Source organism: Maniola jurtina, chromosome 14 (genome assembly GCF_905333055.1).
Source record: "Maniola jurtina chromosome 14, ilManJurt1.1, whole genome shotgun sequence".
In the NCBI taxonomy this organism is placed as follows: domain Eukaryota; kingdom Metazoa; phylum Arthropoda; class Insecta; order Lepidoptera; family Nymphalidae; genus Maniola; species Maniola jurtina.
Window position 1 is genome coordinate 10,634,239 of NC_060042.1, and position 18,837 is coordinate 10,653,075.

At 34.8% G+C, this 18,837-nt stretch overlaps 1 protein-coding gene across 1 annotated transcript in view; it reads right to left on the minus strand.

Annotated features, from left to right (window-relative positions):
* LOC123872124 overlaps positions 1–16,084 on the minus strand; it is a 62,263-nt gene extending 46,179 nt beyond the window's left edge. The window contains exon 1 of the mRNA XM_045916274.1: positions 16,032–16,084. The gene's annotated coding sequence lies outside the window, so the exon portion shown is untranslated. The remainder of the gene's footprint in view (positions 1–16,031) is intronic.
* Positions 16,085–18,837: the final 2,753 nt, after the last annotated feature.

Genomic DNA, 18,837 nt, shown 5'->3' on the forward strand with positions numbered 1-18,837 from the left:
ACTAACAATTTATTGACATCAACATAAGAGATTTTTAAAAAAAATAAACCTACAAAGTATCAAATAACCAACAATTTATTGACATCAACATAAGAGATTTTTAAAAAAAATAAACTTAAATCTAAATTAAAACTAAAAATAAAAATGATAATTAAATTAAAAACTAAAATGAATTAAATTAAATCTAAAACCTCATCGAGACCACCGCAGCGAGGCATTGTACCTAAGATGCTGGCAGCCATTTATTTATATTTTCATATAAGTAAATACGAGTACCGACTGTACCTCCCAAGAAGAACCAGCAAGAAACTCAGCTGTTGATCTTTTTTAGTGTAGGATTTTCTGTAAATATTTATTTAGAAAGTTTAATAACTAAGTCAGTAAGATCGTTATGTACATAAAAGGCAGTATAATGAAAGGCCCCCAGATATGAATCGTGGTATAAGTTTAATGGAATAAATGATCAAGCCCCGGAGTCTACGCCGCTCTAAATTAATAACATTACAACCTCCTCAGATGTTTGCGCTGTGTTGTGAGACGGGATGTAGTCACTAGCGTTTACAAGACTTCAAGGAAATATTTTTGCACTTGCCCTACACTTATTTTGATTTTATTCATGATTCTATTCAACTTTAACTGTGCTTTAATTTACCTTAAAATTTTTGATGATATTCAATTTAATTATATGATAGATAAGATACATTACATGGCGAATAAAGTTCATGCTCGGTGATGAGACAGGAAATGCAAAACACACGAGCGTAGAAGAGGTAGCACTCTACCTATTATCTACTTATTTTTAATTAGTGTATCTATTCAATTAAACTAACGTGATATGTTCGTTAAAGTAAATTTTATCACATGAATAGGCAAACTTTGTGATTAAACGGTCAAATCTAACTCTGCTTTTACGTTTTTTGCACACAGTTTGCTACGTCGTGGATGTCGTAGGCTAAGTCGTAGCAAAGAAATAAAGAAAACAGTTGGCAGCAAAAGCTATTCCACTAATCTCACTTACTAAAGTGCACGAACATTTTAATGAAAATTAGTGTTCATTTACAAAACATGTGTAATTTTAATTTCCGCATGGAAACTGCACAAAAACTGCCTTTCCGCTAAGCCTTTGTGCGATTAATTGCCTTGAATGCTTAAACACAGTCGCGTTATTAAGTTTCAAAAAAGCTTAACTGCCATTAACATTGCCGTTCACTTTTAACGCAGTCTCTCAGCCGCACGCCACATACAAACGTAGTTTCATTCTCATTTCAATATTGACCAATCAAACTCAATAAAATTTTGTAGAGACGTTCTAACAATTTATAAAATGTGGTTTGGCTGGTTTGCTAGATTTTTGTTAAAATGTCTAGTTTTAAAGATTCATGGGTTTAAATATTTGTATGTAAATCCTTGAGCCCGTGTAACCTATTAATATAAGTAACGGATACGAACGTAAGCATTTTTTTTAACCCCCGACCCAAAAAGAGGGGTGTTATAAGTTTGACGTGTGTATCTGTGTGTCTGTGTATCTGTGTATCTGTCTGTTCTTCCTTTTTAACCCCCGACCCAAAAAGAGGGATGTTATAAGTTTGACGTGTGTATCTGTGTATCTGTCTGTGGTATCGTAGCTCCTAAACTAATGAACCGATTTTAATTTAGTTTTGTTTTGTTTGAAAGGTGGCTTGATCGAGAGTGTTCTTAGCTATAATCCAAGAAAATCGGTTCAGCCGTTTGAAAGTTATCAGCTCTTTTCTAGTTACTGTAACCTTCACTTGTCGGGGGTGTTATAAATTTTTAATTTACACTTGTGTATACTAACTTGCTTACTATTGACAGCTGACTTCTTCAAGTTTTGTTGCTAGTTGAAGTACATGAATTAATCATGGGACGGCACGAGCGCCATAATTTGAACATATTCGCAGTCCCACCATCATCATCATCATTTCAATTAATCACGAGCCAAGTGCCATAGTTTACCAGGCTGACTAAGTGCGGATTGACAGACTTCACATACCTTTGAAAGTACAAGTGTAAATTAAAAATTTATAACACCCCCGACAAGTGAAGGTTACAGTTATTAGAAAAGAGCTGATAACTTTCAAACGGCTGAACCGATTTTCTTGAATTATAACTAAGAATACTCTCGATCAAAAGCCACCTTTCAAACAAAACAAAACTAAATTAAAATCGGTTCATTAGTTTAGGAGCTACGATACCACAGACAGATACACAGATACACACGTCAAACTTATAACATCCCTCTTTTTGGGTCGGGGGTTAAAAAGGAAGAACACTCAGGAATACAAGTTTTGTCAGGATGATTTCCTTTTCAAGCCATAATTCCGATTTAATACTAAACTATTAAAATTGAAATGTAGGCTTAGTTGTACAGAAATATTAATAGTGGGTCGCCGCACTCCGTTGCTATTCAATATCTGTATGAAAGTTCAGAATAATCTCGAGCAGAGTCTTTTGAAAATGTTTTATTTCTTCGATTTAAAAATGCTACGATACTTTTATAAATAATGATTTCCGAGGGCCTTTTCTCCGAAGCGGTGCAGTTCACAAATATGCGCCCTTTTCAACCATCTTAAAAAAAGTAGGTTAGCTAGAATTAAACTACTTGATTTGCCCTTTAACCATGTTGCAATAGACTAGAGGTGTCAAATATGGTTAGATTCCTATATCATAATATTAATGTTTGTTACAGAAAAATATTGAATATTTTTTACGTTAAAATATATTAACTATCAAAAAAAAAAGCCGCAAGCAGAAACTTGCATGCAAACGATTTTCAACCTTATTGACATATTTCAGAAAACCACATATTAGCAATCTATGAATGATACTGAGCAAGAATATGACAAAATAACACCTTTCTCGTTACCGTCAATAAGGTCGAGAATCGCTTGCACCTGTTTTTCTGTTGCTTTCACCCCTAGCGAACCATTATACAGATTACCACCTTAAAAGCGACGTCTGGGAGGTGTCGGAGGAGGTTCTGTAGAAATATATTATATCACTTTAAAAAAACAAATAATTTTTATTTTGTATTTTTATACTTAAATTATTTCTTTTTATTATTATTTTTTTATAAGAATCATTAAAAAGAAGTGAGAACTTATCGCCGGCGCACTACTGAGCACGGGTCTCCATTTCAATAACACTCAAGTAATAAAAATAGTACCTAACACGATATACTAGTACCAACAAATTTCAAAGGCACTTGTAAACCTTTACTTCAATAAGTACCTACAAGCTTCACAAAAATAAATAATAGATTCTGTATTCCTTGTTAGCACCCTTCAGGTTCAGATACGGAACCCTAAAAAGCATGACAATAAAGAAATGTCAAGAAGGTACAAAAAGTAGATAAGTTTACCCAGTTACCTATTTAAAAATCGTTTTAATAACGAGTTTTTATTTTAGCCTTCATCACGGCTAAAACTAATACAAAAATCGAACAACCCAAGCTCCAAGCACGCCGGAGCTATAACAGACACTCGGTTCCTATGGCTACCTCCCAGTTCCATCATGAGACCCTGGATATAATCCACTATGCCCACCCGGTTCCATCATGAGACCACACAAACACACACATTTCCAAAAAGACCAATACAATTTACGTACCTAACCTATAATAACAAATATGCGCGTCACAAATCTACAAAATCAAGTAACTAACCTAATCTGTGATAATATCAACTCCGAATATCGAAATATGATATTATTTACATTCAGTATTCACCCACAACCAAGTTCACAAATAAATAAAACTACTGTCCTGATTGAATAGCAAAATCGAAAGAATCTATTTGATAAATGAAACTACCGAGGGGCGATATTCCAAACGAATTAAAAACCAACGCGTAGCGATAGAATATAATATTTTATCGCGTATGATATTCGCTACTGATATCGTGTGACGTAGATCGTAGGTCTATCTTTGGCAAACGCCTCGTCAAATTTAAAAGCAATTACTAATAGAAAATGTATTGCTTTAAAAATTTTATATTAAATATGGGGTTTAAGGAATATCTAATATCCTGAATATTTTTTTATATTGAATATGTATTATAGATAAATTATTTTTTGACACCACTACAATAGACATCGGATCAACGTGTTTTATTGCATGTATACCTATAGCTAAAAACCAGGTGACATAGGCTATTTTTTATCTCCAAAAATCAAAGATTTTACACCGGATTTTTAAATACCTAAGGGCATGTTTCACAATCTATAGATAAACGTTATATAACGAATTATTTTTTTTGTATGGGGAATCTGTCAAAATGTTAAATTTATCCGTTAGTTAAAGTTTATCTGCAGGTAAATCAACTTATTAAACAAAAATATTAATCAAGCTTCAAAACTATAGGTTCTTTATTTACCTAGCGCGATATAAGTAACCTATCCGACATAATTCAGTTTCCTTTCGAGTTAAAACGAGCATTGAAAAAGTGCATAGAAATATGATGAGCTCTCACTCGGAGTTGAAAAGAAATTTTTGCGAATTTTCCGGTCCCTATGTTTGATGAACTCTTACTGCGGCTTGCCCCTCGAGAGACACGGGACGTGCTTGAAGCCCAGTCTCGTAGCCGTAATATAGCAAATTGAAATATTGTTTCTCTCTTTGAGCTGGCAAATTTTTCAGTAGGTATTTCGTAAGTGTTGATATCGGAGCATTTTTAAATTACGTGGGAACTCTTTGATTTTTCAAGCTAAAAAAAAGTGGCCTATATCAATCTCCTGGATATAAGCTAAACATGAAAATCGGTTACATGGATGGTGCCTTAAGAATTCTGTGAGAAGTCTTTGATCTTCTTGTCAATGCTGAGTGGGAGACCTATGTTTGGTCACATGTGACACATTTATTTTAGTACATTTTAGCTCATAAGTATATTATGTAGTATAAATCGATTAGTTTTAAGATACATTGTAGTGTTACAGTGAACTAATAAAAAAAGTTTTCTTTCTTTCTTTCTTTCTCTTTGATTTTCCGGGCCAAAATATGCTATAGCATATGTCCTTCCGTAGGAGGCAAGCTATCTCTGTAAAAAAATCGTCAAAAACGGTGAAACAGGTGCGCCGTGAAAAGCTTGTAGACAACCAAACAGACAGTCAGACTTTCGCATTTATAATATTGTGAGTCATAAGTAATTATACCTAATTCTTAAAAGTATACAAGTACATATAGTAGGTATTAGCACGTATTAGTATTATTAGGTTCACAAATCAATGATATTCTGTCTAATATTTTTACTATAACAGTGAGAACCGAGATACTTTCAGCATTCAGTTAACAGGGCTCTCTCCGTCACTCGTTTCCACTCGTTTCATACAATCGTAGTTCCAATTTCATTTGAATATTAAGCAACCAAAGTCCATGAAATTTTGCAGACATATTCTAGAAACTAATATCTGTGTCTGTGGTGTTTTAGATTTTTCTAAAAATATGTAGTTTTAAAATTACAGGGGCTCCAAGATTTGTATGAAAATTTTAAGACCGCGTAACTTTGAAACCGAATATTTTAACAGAAATCTGGAAAACCACAGACATAGATATTAGTTTCTAGAATATGTCTGCAAAATTTCATGGACTTAGGTTGCTTAATATTCAAATGAAATTGGAACTACGATTGTATGAAACGAGTGGAAACGAGTGACGGAGAGAGCCCTCTTATTTAAACTCTATTCTGACAATATTATACCGTAAATAAAAGATTTCTCGCAAGCGACGATGAACACTTCATTACACTTGGCAAATAAAATTTAAAATCGCAAAATGGCAGAAATAAATTTAAACCTGAACACCTAACGACTTTACGTTATAGTATGAGAGCGAGTGGTTTGAAGTGATGCATAAATTACCAGATACTATCACTACTTGTTTTAAATGTTACATGATTTAATAGAAACGTTATGAAAAATATACTAGGTTATGCCCACGACTTTGTCCGCGTTGACCACACAAATTTCAAACCCCTATTTTGCCCCCTTAGGGTTTGAATTTTCAAACATCCTTTCTTAGCGGATATCTACGTCATAATAACTATTTCATACTAATGGATGAATCGGGCTGTAAGGTAATCACATATAAGCCGGATTCATCTGTTAGTTTGAGCAGTATGTTGAAATAGATCAGTCATTTAGTTGGTTTTTCCTTTAATATATTCAAACTAGATTTTGCTCACTTACCTCGTCCGCGTGAATTAAGGTACTTCACACTATAATATTATAAAGGAAAAAGTTTGTGTGTGTGTGTGTGTGTGTGTGTGTGTGTGTGTGTGTGTGTGTGTGTGTGTGTGTGTGTGTGTGTGTGTGTGTGTGTGTGTGTATGTTTGTTACTCCTTCACGCAAAAACTACTGGACGGATTGGGCTGAAATTTAGAATGGAGATAGATTATACCCTGGATTAGCACATAGGCTACTTTTTATCCCGGAAAATCAAAGAGTTCCCACGGGAATTTTAAAAACCTACATCCAAGCGAACGAAGTCGCAGGTATCAGCTAGTATGCTATAAAATATTGCTACCTGCCAGATTTCATAGTTCTAGGTCAACGGGAAGTTGCCTACAGGTTTTGACTCCCCCAAATTGACAGACAGACCGACACACAAACAATGAAGTGATATAAGGTTTTCTTTTTTGCTTTTCAATTATGGTACCCTAACTTGAATATGTAATTATACATGGTACGTAGGTATATGTGATTTTTTTATTATAGCAGTGCTAGAGAGAATGTTCAAAAGGCTCTGCCATCTCTCAAACTATTTTCCAACATTCCTATCTTAAAAACACTCATGCCGTTTACCACAATTATTAAAAATAGGAGTAAAGTAATACTAAAATAAAACGCGTGGAACTTAAAAAAATACTAAGCGGTGAAATATGCAAATGAAAAATTTATTTATGAACATTCCAGGGGCAAAAACGTTCCAGAGGTTAATTGCTGGATTCCTTGCCGGGGCAAAAAGCAAGTGCTTTTTTGTATACAGGGTGAATTTAATTTTTACTCAGTCACTAGAATCGTCATACACTAAAGTGAAATACAGTAAGTCATGAGTGCTCTACATAAAGGTTATCGACCATTCAAATGAATGAAAAGTTTAATATTTTTCATAATGTGCTCAAAATTCTAAATGCTCACGAATACAATTTTAAACCTTTAACGGTCTTATCCATAATAATAAATAATCATTGTTTAGCGGGTGAATAGTTATTATGATATAGGATATCTTCATAATATGCGGGTTTTATAAGGCCAGCTGTATTTCTTTTTTCAAAAAACAAGCGTCTAGTTTTCTTCTATCTCTAAAAAGAATTTGCAATCCGTGTTTATTTCAATGCAGTTTTCACTTTTCACTATCGATTTTGAGATTTCACGAGAATATATACTACTTAAAGCAGTCATTATATACTAATATTATGAAAACAAAAGTAAGTTTGTTTGTCCTTCCTTTACCCCCTAACTAAACAACCAATCGACTTAATTTTTGTGTCAGTCAGTTGTGTTATAATTTTATAACGAAAAAGTTGCCTTCAAACTACGGAAATATAATATAATATATAAATTTCGCTCATCCTACTTTTAAATGTCACTGTTCACACTTAGATGTAATATTATATTACATCATACATTACATATTATATTCCGTAGTTTGAAATCAACTAAACTTATTTTATGAACAAAATAGAAAAACGAAGATAAAAAAGTGACACCTGTAGATTGAACATAAATAATCATCAATGCCCATAAAACAAACATGTCGTGTTTATTGTATCTGTGATTGCCCCACAAGCACGAGTGAATAAGTGTAATGTCTTTTTAATAACAGTTTTTATTCGACAACGAGCATTACCAGCAATTTTGTAGTTCAAAGTTGAAGGTGATGATTTTTCTTCACCTTTGGATTAGTTTAGGAATCAATACTTTTGTTTTCTAAGCAATGGTAAGTAGGTATAAGGCTGGACGAATAATCGTCAGAAAGGCCAAAGAAAAAAAAAAATATTCAAGTGCGATTTGGAGTCGTACGTGAAGATTATTTATTTATTAATCAAAACTTGGTTACAAAATAGTTTTCATCGAGACCTGACCTCTAAACTATATAACACAATGTACTTTTAATTTACTTAATTTGCATAGCGGCCATTTTGCGATCATCAATATAAAAATATGTATAAGAAAAGGCAATAGAAATAGGTACACATTTCAACTCTCTACGTTGTTACGGTTCATGAGATAAAGCCCGCTGACAGATAAATCGATGTAGAGACGGACCTAAAACGGAGGCTTAGTAAAAGGCTTAGTGAATTGGCACCCATCGGGTACGGAACCTTGAAAATTAAAAAGTCTTCGTCTTTATAAAATGCTAACCCCCTATATATGGTAGTTATTTTCACCCGCTTTTCTTTCAGTTGTAACAATTTGTCGCGTAATTTTATTTTCACTAAAGTTGTTGTACTATTTTTTTAAAGGCGTTTTCATCTTTTTCTTTTTTATAAGTAGGTATGGATTTTTAAAGACTAAGAAAATTAAATTACATTTTTAAGCTCATGCAAATTTTCAGCAATTATTCAAAAATGGCTGATAACCTACAGACAACTAGATGATACGCGACTTTGCCTGCGTGGATTTAGGTTTTTTTAAATCCCGTGGAAGCTCTTCTGATTTTCTGGGATACAAAGTGACTTTGACCGTCTTTTAGATGTAAGCTATATCTGTCTGTACCCGTGAATTAATACCCGTTAAACGGATGTGCCATGAAAAGGTAGCAGACAAATTAAATTCAAAATATTTTTATTGAATTAAACTTTTACATGTGCTTTTGAATCGTCAAAATAATCTACCACTAGTTTGGAATGCCGTTCCTACCGAGAAGAACCAGCAAGAAACTCGGCGGTTGCTCTTTTCATTCGGACAGACATACACTATTGCATTTATAATATTAAAACTCTTTGATTTTCGGGGATAAAAGTTGCCTATGCCAATTTCCGGGACGCAAGCTCTCTCTGTACCAAATTTCATATAAATCGTAGGAACTCTTTGATTTCCCGGGATAAAAAGTAGCCTATGTCCGTCCCTGGGATGTAAGATAATTCTTTGCCAAATTTCACCAAACTGTTGGGCTGTGAAAAGCTAACAGACAGACAAACACACTTTTGCATTTATAATATTAGTATGGATTAATAATAACTGTGTGGAGCACGTCGCATTATGGAGCGCAAAGGCAGCAGCGCTTTTCCGACTCTCATTCCACAATATTTACGCCATAACAGTTCTTAAAATTATTATTTCTAAGAAACACGCTGTACAAGTAGTTTATCCAAACCTTAAACAAATCCTAGATAAGTCAAACAAATTCCCTCGCAATTTTTCAACATCCTTCCAAGTTCCACGCCATACCTAAGGCTCAAACAATTCTAGTTGAGCTATGGAAATAATAGAGTATATGGATACACAAGTAAATCTATTTGCCGGCATTCGCGATGCAGCGCTGTCATCAAACATAGTTGGAAACGGTTAGAGAAAAGAGATTTCTAAACAGAGATTTTTCAAACACACGATTCGTATTTGCCAACTGTTTGTGAACCCTGACTTTAATGTTCCATTTATTACTATCGCTTGATCTGAATTTAATGGATTGAATCAAAGTCAAAGTTAAAGTCAGAATCACACATACTTACTTTTGGATAGTATCTATAAACATTTTTGAAAAATATGATTCGAATTATGTACACCTATGCATCGGTTGGATAATAAAGTTTTAAAAGTGGATACGTTTATTTTTAGTTCAATTTTAATAAAGTAAATGGATACTATTAAAGTATTGAATACAAACATTACCGAAAATACAATTTTGTGCAGTTCACGCTCTTTATTTGCACATTCGTCATCCCCGATACCAACATTTGCATTTAATGTCCATTCAGACGGACCACAACAAAATGAAAAATCGTAGGCAGTCATCGTGAATGAAAGGTATCGCTGCAGCTGCCTATATTCGCGTTTTGTAGTCATGATGTGGTTGGTTGCGGATGTGCGAGTACCGCGAGTGGTTGCTATGTGACCGCGATGTCGTCGATATTAAACACTCGTTTGCTATAAACATGAAACGTCAATCCAAATTGTAATACAACCATTAATTTTGATTATGTCCGATGTCATTTTTGAAGTCATGGCATAGTTGTGGTTCGTCTGTAAGTACCCTGAGCGAAATTTCGAATATACAGGGTGCAAACGTTAAATGTCAACACCCAATCAATTTATACGTCAACATAAAAGATATTGAAAAACTTTTACCTGGTATTGAAACTGAGCCGACCTAGTTTCGGTTTTTAAAAATTCAACGGAAGTTGTGAAATTGCAACAATAGCAACTGTTGAGGTTATTTAGTACTAGTGATGCCCGCGACTTCATTCGCGTGGATCAAGGTTTTTCAAAAATCCCGTTGAAACTTTTTGTTTTCCGGGATAAAATATAGTTATATCCGTGCCTAAGATGCAAGCTACCTCTGCACTAAATTGATTGACTTCTTTCAGGTACATTAACGTTTTTAACAATTCTTAGATTTTCCGAGACAAAAAGTAGCCTACATAATATGTTTGTTCCTGGGAAGCAAGCTTATACAAAATTTAGTCAAAATCATTTAAAAAATATATAGGCTTCAATAGCTAGCGGACAGACAGACACACATTATAATATTAGTATAAAAGTATAGATTGTTGCTACAAGTGATTTTACGAAACATAAATTTAGGTATGGCTTTTTCTTTTCCTACAAATAATTTCTTAACTATTACATACATTTTTTTTAGAGCTATCGATACATGAAGAAAGTTCAAATGTACTTACATGAAAATCCAAAAATGTATCCAAAACACATCATAATAATCACAAGAGAAAACCACTTCACTCCATCACATAAAACCAGTAAGTAAATCGAAGTAACTGTGTATTACAAGTAATGAGTATAAGTACCTTTATTATAAAATCACGTAGAAAATTGTTTCTTACCACAAAAGTATGATATTAAGATTTTCTCCATAATTATGTGCATGCCTAAAATTATAATAAAAAGGCCAAACTAAGGTTATAATCAAAATCTAGCCCTTCTACGTCTATTCCTTATACTATAAAGAGGTATGTATTCATTGAGAGTTTGTATGTAGGAAGTGATCTCCGGAACTAATAATCCGATCGTAATCCGAACTAATAATGATTCTGAAACTTCTTTCACTGAGTAATATCTACATTATTCCGATAGCTTCAATATCACGGGGTCATCCCCGTTGCTGGTAAAAGCTAATATTTTACAAAGACACTCAGAAAAATATCAGGTAGGTATGTTAGCAACTAGCCAAAACAATATAATTTCACTAAGCATCCCATAAAATATTATTTACCTAAACGATTAAAACCAATTAGTAATAAGCTGGAGTTCGCGTGAAAAATAATTGTTAACAATAATAACGAAATGTAGGTCTCCGTACATGTTAACTTTGTATTTGACCGGTAGAACGGCTAATCGATCCTAATACAATCTTCGTAGCGCCTACGGCCTATCCCTTAGCTTATTGTATGGGTACAATCGATGTGAATTGACCTGAAGCTAAAACGATCTGACGAACCCTCTGACATCTATTGTGAGATTCCCTTCTAGTAGCAAATTATCAGTCAAATGTAGGTCTCCGTACAATATGTTAACTTTGTATTTGACCGGTAGAGTGGCTAATCGATCCTAATACAATTTTCGTAGCGTAACCCCGTCGTATTGTATGTACAGTCGATGTGAATTGACCTTAAGTTAAAACGAATTGACAACCCCTGTGAATTCTATTGTAAATATCCCTTCTGTTAGCAAAATTAACAGCAATATTATGCAAAACTAGAGGATACCCGCGACTTCGTCCGCGTGGATTTAGGTTTTAAAGATTCCGTAGGAACTGTTTGATTTTCCGGGATAAAAAGTTGCCTATGTCAATTACAGGGACGCAAGCTACCTCGGTACCAAATTTTATACAAATCGGTTAAGCAGATGGATCTTTAGGAATCCCTTGGGAACGCTTTTCGGGATAAAAAGTAGCCTATGTCCGTCCCCGGGATATAAGCTAACCCTGTACCCTGTAGAATCGGTTTAACTGTTGGATCGTGAAAAGGTAGCTGACAGACAGACACACTTTCGCTTTTATAATATTAGTAGTATGGATAGTATGGATTTCGCAACTTTTGGGAGTTTTTTACTGCTTAGTTTTGGGAACTATGTTGTAGAAACTAAAATCACAACTAGATAACTATTTTCAGGGTTACCAAGATTCCAGAATAACAGACCTATAAGATTCGGGTCAGTCAGTAATTTCCAATGACGTAAGCAAACTTAAGCGTATTTTTTGAGAAGCATTGAAAAAATATAAAAATGTAGATATCTGAACTATTGTCTTTTACACAATAGGCACTTTTTGTACAGCGTATATTTCAATGGAATAGCTTTATAATATGACGAAGTTCATATTTTAATAAAAAAAAAAAGCACTAATATCACGCTGTTGTGTATTTTTTTTCTATACTTCAATATTCTCACTCGAAGTCTTTATAAACTTCAAAACTTTGTAGAGTTTCTTTATTTAGAAATACTTTTTAATAAAGTACCCCGCTAGACTGCTTTAATGATTTTTTAAAGTAGAAATGTTTTGAAAGAAAATGTTGTTTGGTAAATAAACATAGCTCGAATAAAATTCCGGTCAAGTGTGAGTTCTTTACACAAGCAAAGTTCAAGTAATTTTTAATACGTACTATTGATAAATAGTCTTGTATAAATTACAGATAATATCAGACTGAATAGTCTGATATTAAATATAGTTACTAGGAAACATTGTTACTAGGAAATACTTTCCTAGTAACAATGGGAGACATAAGATGATTTAGATAATAATTATGCCCGCAACTTCATCGATTTGGATTAAGATTTTTAACCCCCGACCCAAAAAGAGGGGTGTTATAAGTTTGACGTGTGTATCTGTCTGTGGCATCGTAGCGCATAAACGAATGAACCGATTTTAATTTAGTTTTTTTGTTTGAAAGGTGGCTTGATCAACAGTGTTCTTAACTATAATCCAAGAAAATCGGTTCAGCCGTTTAAAAATTATCAGCTTTTTTCTAGTTACTGTAACCTTCACTTGTCGGGGGTGTTATAAATTTTTAATTTACACTTGTTAAAAATCCCAACAGAACTGTTATCATACTTGTTTTATTTGGATACAAAAAAAGCCCTTATCCGTATAAGGATCGTAAGCTATCTCTGTGTTATAATATAGATGTCCTCGACTTCGTCCACACGGAATTAGATTTTTTTTAAACCCCGTGGGAGATATTTTCCGGGACAAAGTCTTTGTCCATCCCCGGCATGCAAGCTACTCGTATCTCTTTACCAAAACCAAAAACCAAACTTTCGCATTTATAATATTAGAATGGAGTATAGATGTTTAGCAATGTGAATATTAAGTTAACTTTTTAATAATAAAATATTTAAAGTATATGTATGTATGTATGACGTACCTATGTATATATTGTATAGGTAATAATACTTTATTGGTGTACAAAACACAAATGACAGTATACAAAAAAAAAGAAAACCTAAAAATAGTTATGTATTGAAAATAAAAACGACGATATTAATTTTAAAGTTTCATTAACTGCTTAAATTAATTTAATACGTAATAAGCCAACATTAAAACGGTAGATTTTTCAAAAACATTTTTGTTTTCATACGAAATTCACGAAAAAGTTTAAAAGCTTTCGTTTGAACTGACAAATTGTTTGTGTCCATAGATTGATTTACTCTTGCTAACGAGCCTCCGGTACGAGGCAAATGAATTATTGACACTATGACACTGAAACACTATTGTATACTAGCTGATTCCCGCGATTTCGTTCCTATATATGTTATGTATAGGTTTTTAAAAATTCCGTGGGGACTCAATAATTTTCTGGTATAAAAATTGGCTATGTGTTAATCCAGGGTATAATCTATCTCCATTCCAAATTTCAGCCAGATCCGTCCAGTGGTTTATGCGTAAAAGAATAACAAACATCCATACACACATACATACAAACTTTCGCGTTTATAATATTAAGTAGGATACCTAGTAGCTACCTATTAGGCTGATATCACTACCCATCCCAACCCATACTATAAATGCGAAAGCGTGTTTGTTTGTTGCTTTATTGGTTCGTCCTTCAATCACAAAGGAACAACGAATGGATCAACGTGATGGGAACTTTTTATCCCTACCTATTTGCTCCATAGATACTTGCATCCTGGAGACTGGCATAGATTACTTTCCACCCCAAAATTCAGAGTTCCCGGGGGAATTTTAAAAACCTAAATCCACGTGGACGAAGTCGCGGGCATCACTTAGTATAAATTAAACTGACTATTAAGGTACCTACTGCTTAAAACACTGAGCCTAGAAATGAGATTAAGAATTTGCATGAACAAAGAGAGGATTTAGTGCGATTTTGTTGCAACCGACCGTGAGGAAATTGCATGGCTCAGAAAATGTGTGAAGCCTGCCAATCCGCACTTGCCTATCGTGGCGGATAATAGCCTAAACCTTTCTCATTCTGAGAAGAGACTCGGTCTCAGTAGTGAGCTGGCGACGGATTCGAGATGATGATCATCTGACTGAGTGAAGCTGGAACGGGTCATCTACATTATAATATTCACTTGGGACCCATAGTATGGCGTTTCCCAGTTTTGATCCGTCGAGGAGGAGCGAGGAATGTGTGCAAAACCCATCAGTATTAACCCTTTTACCAAAACAAAGTCGAGTGATCTTAATAGAGCGATATGCCTCTTCTCACATCCTTGGTGTACAAAGGCACCCTTATCACTGAATATAGAACCACCAATTAATAGTTACGCGCATCTTAATTATTTCTAATTCGAATTTACATGAAACTTAAATTAATTAGACACAACCTAAAAATATAGCCATTTTTAAGTCCCGACCCAAAAAGAGGGGTGTTATAAGTTTGACGTGTGTATCTGTGTATCTGTCTGTGGCATCGTAGGTCCTAAACTAATGGACTAATTTTAGTTTAGTTTTTTTTGTTTAAAAAGTGGCTTGATCGAGATTATTCTTGAGAGTTTGAAAGTTATCAGCTCTTTTCTAGTTACTGTAACCTTCACTTGTCAGGGGTGTCATAAATTTTTAATTTACGATGCCACAGACAGATACACAGATACACACGTCAAACTAATAACACCCATCTTTTTTGGTCGGGGGTTAAAAAAGGAAGTTTTGATCGTGGATTTTTAACAAACATTTTTGTTTCACCTTGCTAGTTTTTCACAGTCATTTTGCCTGACTTTACGATATTTTAATAGCATTAAGTTACTCGTGTTACAAAGTTTTTAATTTCGATACTAAAGCATGCCCTTGCCTAACTCGTGGCACATCAAAAAGGTCAAAGTTTAATTAAGTTTATTGCGATTAACTTTATTATCTACTACTTGTCCGTTTTACTATCGTAACCTAAATCTGCCACATAAATAAAGTATTATTTGGGATACAAGAAACAATAGATTACATCCAATACAGATGTCGAAAGGCTTCGCTGACAAACCATTATTTATTGCCTTTGCTCTTATAATTAAGTGGTGTATTCGTTTCAAAAATATAATATCTAATTTATCGAGTAACATACTAGAAGTCTCTTATATACTTAATAACTTTATTATTAAATCAACGTGATGAAAATGAAATATGAAAACAATGCATTCGAATGCAACGATTCATTATTAATTTATTCCATGCTGTTGGAAAAGTTAAGTGAGACAGTGCAATTTATAATTCCTTATGTGGGAACTTCGATAGAATTTATGATTAAACAATTCCGTTCGATCGAAAGTTTGCCGCGTCAATGACGTCACCTTTTATTAGAGAAAGTACGAATTTATGTGGTCGGGCGACAAGCGGACCCGCGGACGGGACGCCCGTTGCCAAACCCATAATCTGTTAATTAGCCCACCGATGTATGATCATTAAAAAAAATGTTAACACTGAGCACTGCCGGTATAGAAACTCTTTTGTTGATTTTTTTCAAATGGCGCGCGTTTTTAAACTTTTGAATTTGGAAGGTTGCGTTCGGCGACGGGCCACGGCGTGCTGCACTGGGCGGTCGGGCGCGCGCGGGCGCTGTTTGCGCGGTGTGAGCGCCGCGCCGCCTCAGCCTCGACTGCCGGCATGGAAATTCGATTTTTCTGACGTTTCCTCCGCGCCTTGCTTCACGATCGAACTGCACGCCACATGAATAGGCGCCCTCACTGATTTTGCACGCCCGTTCACCGTAATAATTCCGAATATTTATGCCACTTTTGGAGGAAGCCGACAGGGCTCGCTGCTGTGGTAGCGAAAGAGCGGCACGCATTTCGACCGATTCGACTTTCGGCCGGTTGTCTTTGACCTTGTCTGCACGCGTATGTCTATACGAACGGACCATCTATCAAAAGTTGGCTTTTTATTTACGTAAATATAACAAAAATTTCCATAATTTTGATACGGAAAATTCTAATTGGGCTCTAGAGAGAGCGTTCCTAAAAAATTAATGGAATTTCTACGAGGCAGTAACTATGCAAATTAGGCGACATTCTCTATGCTTTCGTAATGTGAAAATTTTCCAATTGGTCAACTTGAAATGTATAACGGTAATAAAGAACCCGCAGCAATGATTACAGACCATACACAGGAAATGGGGGTCATTTGCATCACGAACACTTTACTGTTACCGAGTGAAAATAAAAATGAACAGCCAAACTTATTATTTTTGTTTCGATCTTTTTTACTAAGGTCTCGACGATTATCGAGGATTTGGTCTAGAACCTGCAAGAGTTAGATCAAGATTATGAGGAGATGGACGGGAATATTGTAGAGAAAACATAAAGTGGGTAGCTACATAAATGGCTTGAAGTATTTTTTCAATTTTTATTGAAAAAATAAGCGAGCAATTAAGTCCTGAAGTTTTTGAGTTATTCCCTAAGCTGTAATTAAGATAGTATCTAATATCTCTTGTTTTAAGGAAAACGTCGCGTCGTGACTGGTGAGGAAACCTGTATGCCTGAGATTTTTCCATAATGTACGCAAACGTTTATTGACACTTGGTCAGCATAGTGATCTATGGCCTAAAGTTTAGGCCAACGGTTAGAAGTTAGAACGGTTTAGGCCATAAACCGTTCTCATTATGAGAGGGACGAAAATTTTTCAAAATATTACATAGCCGTATCATAAATGAAAAGCTAGTTCACAAATTTATTATGCTCGCAAAATTCATATTACATTATGTAGATCGCAAACTAAAACTTTTGTATAGCTATAGTTAGAAAACAAGTGCATACAGATCTGATATAGGTCAAATGCTGTTGAGCTAGTTTGACTCAACCATTGTGGGGTAAAGAGCGGGCATCTTTATTATTATCTATTTTTAACGCCGACGCAAAAAGTCCGCTGCTGGATGTGTGTTTGTTTGTGATATCATAACTCCCTTTAGTCCTCATATTTCAATCCTTTAACTACCGCACTTTACGTCAACGTAAGAAATTTCACCCTCACCACCTGAGTGAGGGAATAGAGACTACACGTGTGTATATTGACCCTCGCTGAAGGCTAATCTCTATGGAGATTGGGTGCCTTGGACAAAATTCGATATTACATTAAGAGTGCCTTTCCACCAGAGATGTGCTATGCAGCTATGCTGTGAAGATGTAAAATCTACGCTACGAAAATATGTGACCGTTTCCACCAATACTAAGCTATGTAGGTACTCTGCTCTGCACCACTCGCGACGGACCATAGCAGGCATCCATAGCACGCATCCTTCCATATAAAAACATATCTTAGTTGAATCCGTTTCCACCAGTGCTAAGCTATGTGCACCAATGAATATGATTGGTGGATATCAAACGCATCCATAGCAACGTAGCATAGCACATCTCTGGTGGAAAAGCAGCTTTACATTGTACTGAATAATGCTGTTTTTAACCCCCGACCCAAAAAGAGGGGTGTTATAAGTTTGACGTGTGTATCTGTGTATCTGTGTATCTGTCTGTGGCATCGTAGCGCCTAAACGAATGAACCGATTTTAATTTACTTTTTTTGTTTGAAAGGTGGCTTGATCGAAAGTGTTCTTAACTATAATCCAAAAAAATTGGTTCAGCCGTTTAAAAGTTATCAGCTATTTTCTAGTTTTCTTGTAGAAAAGAAGGTTAGATAACCCTTAGGTTCATAATATTCAAGTGTCAATTGACAAATGTCAAGCTGTCAAGATGGACGTTGCCTAGATATACATAATTATTTATTTGAAAATGATTTGTCGGGGGTGTTGAAAATTTTTAATTTACACTTGTTGTGAATGTGACACGTGTTTGTGAAATTCCAACTAATCGCACAGTTCGAAGTAACCGAATAATCAATCACCAATTTCGACAAAATTGACAAACAAGTCAATCTACTTACTGAAAAACCTTTAAAAAATGCGTAAAGAACGGCGCTTGCGGCTTTTGGCTTAAAGAGCTTTCGTAGTACGGACGGTTTACCTATAATGTCCATTTAGTAAAATATAATCTTAAAATCAAGTAAAACTCAGGCTAAACAGGTACTAAAATCGAGACACAAATAGAAAAGTTTTCGTACGAGAAGGTAAGATTGAGCCAAACTTTCAAAATAAGCTCTGAAATAGCTTTTAAAAGAGCTAAAGTTTAAGCGAAATCTGTATTAAAACGGGTGTTAACAAGCTGGTTTCTTGGCACACCACCATTTTCGATCTAGATTAGCAATTTAAA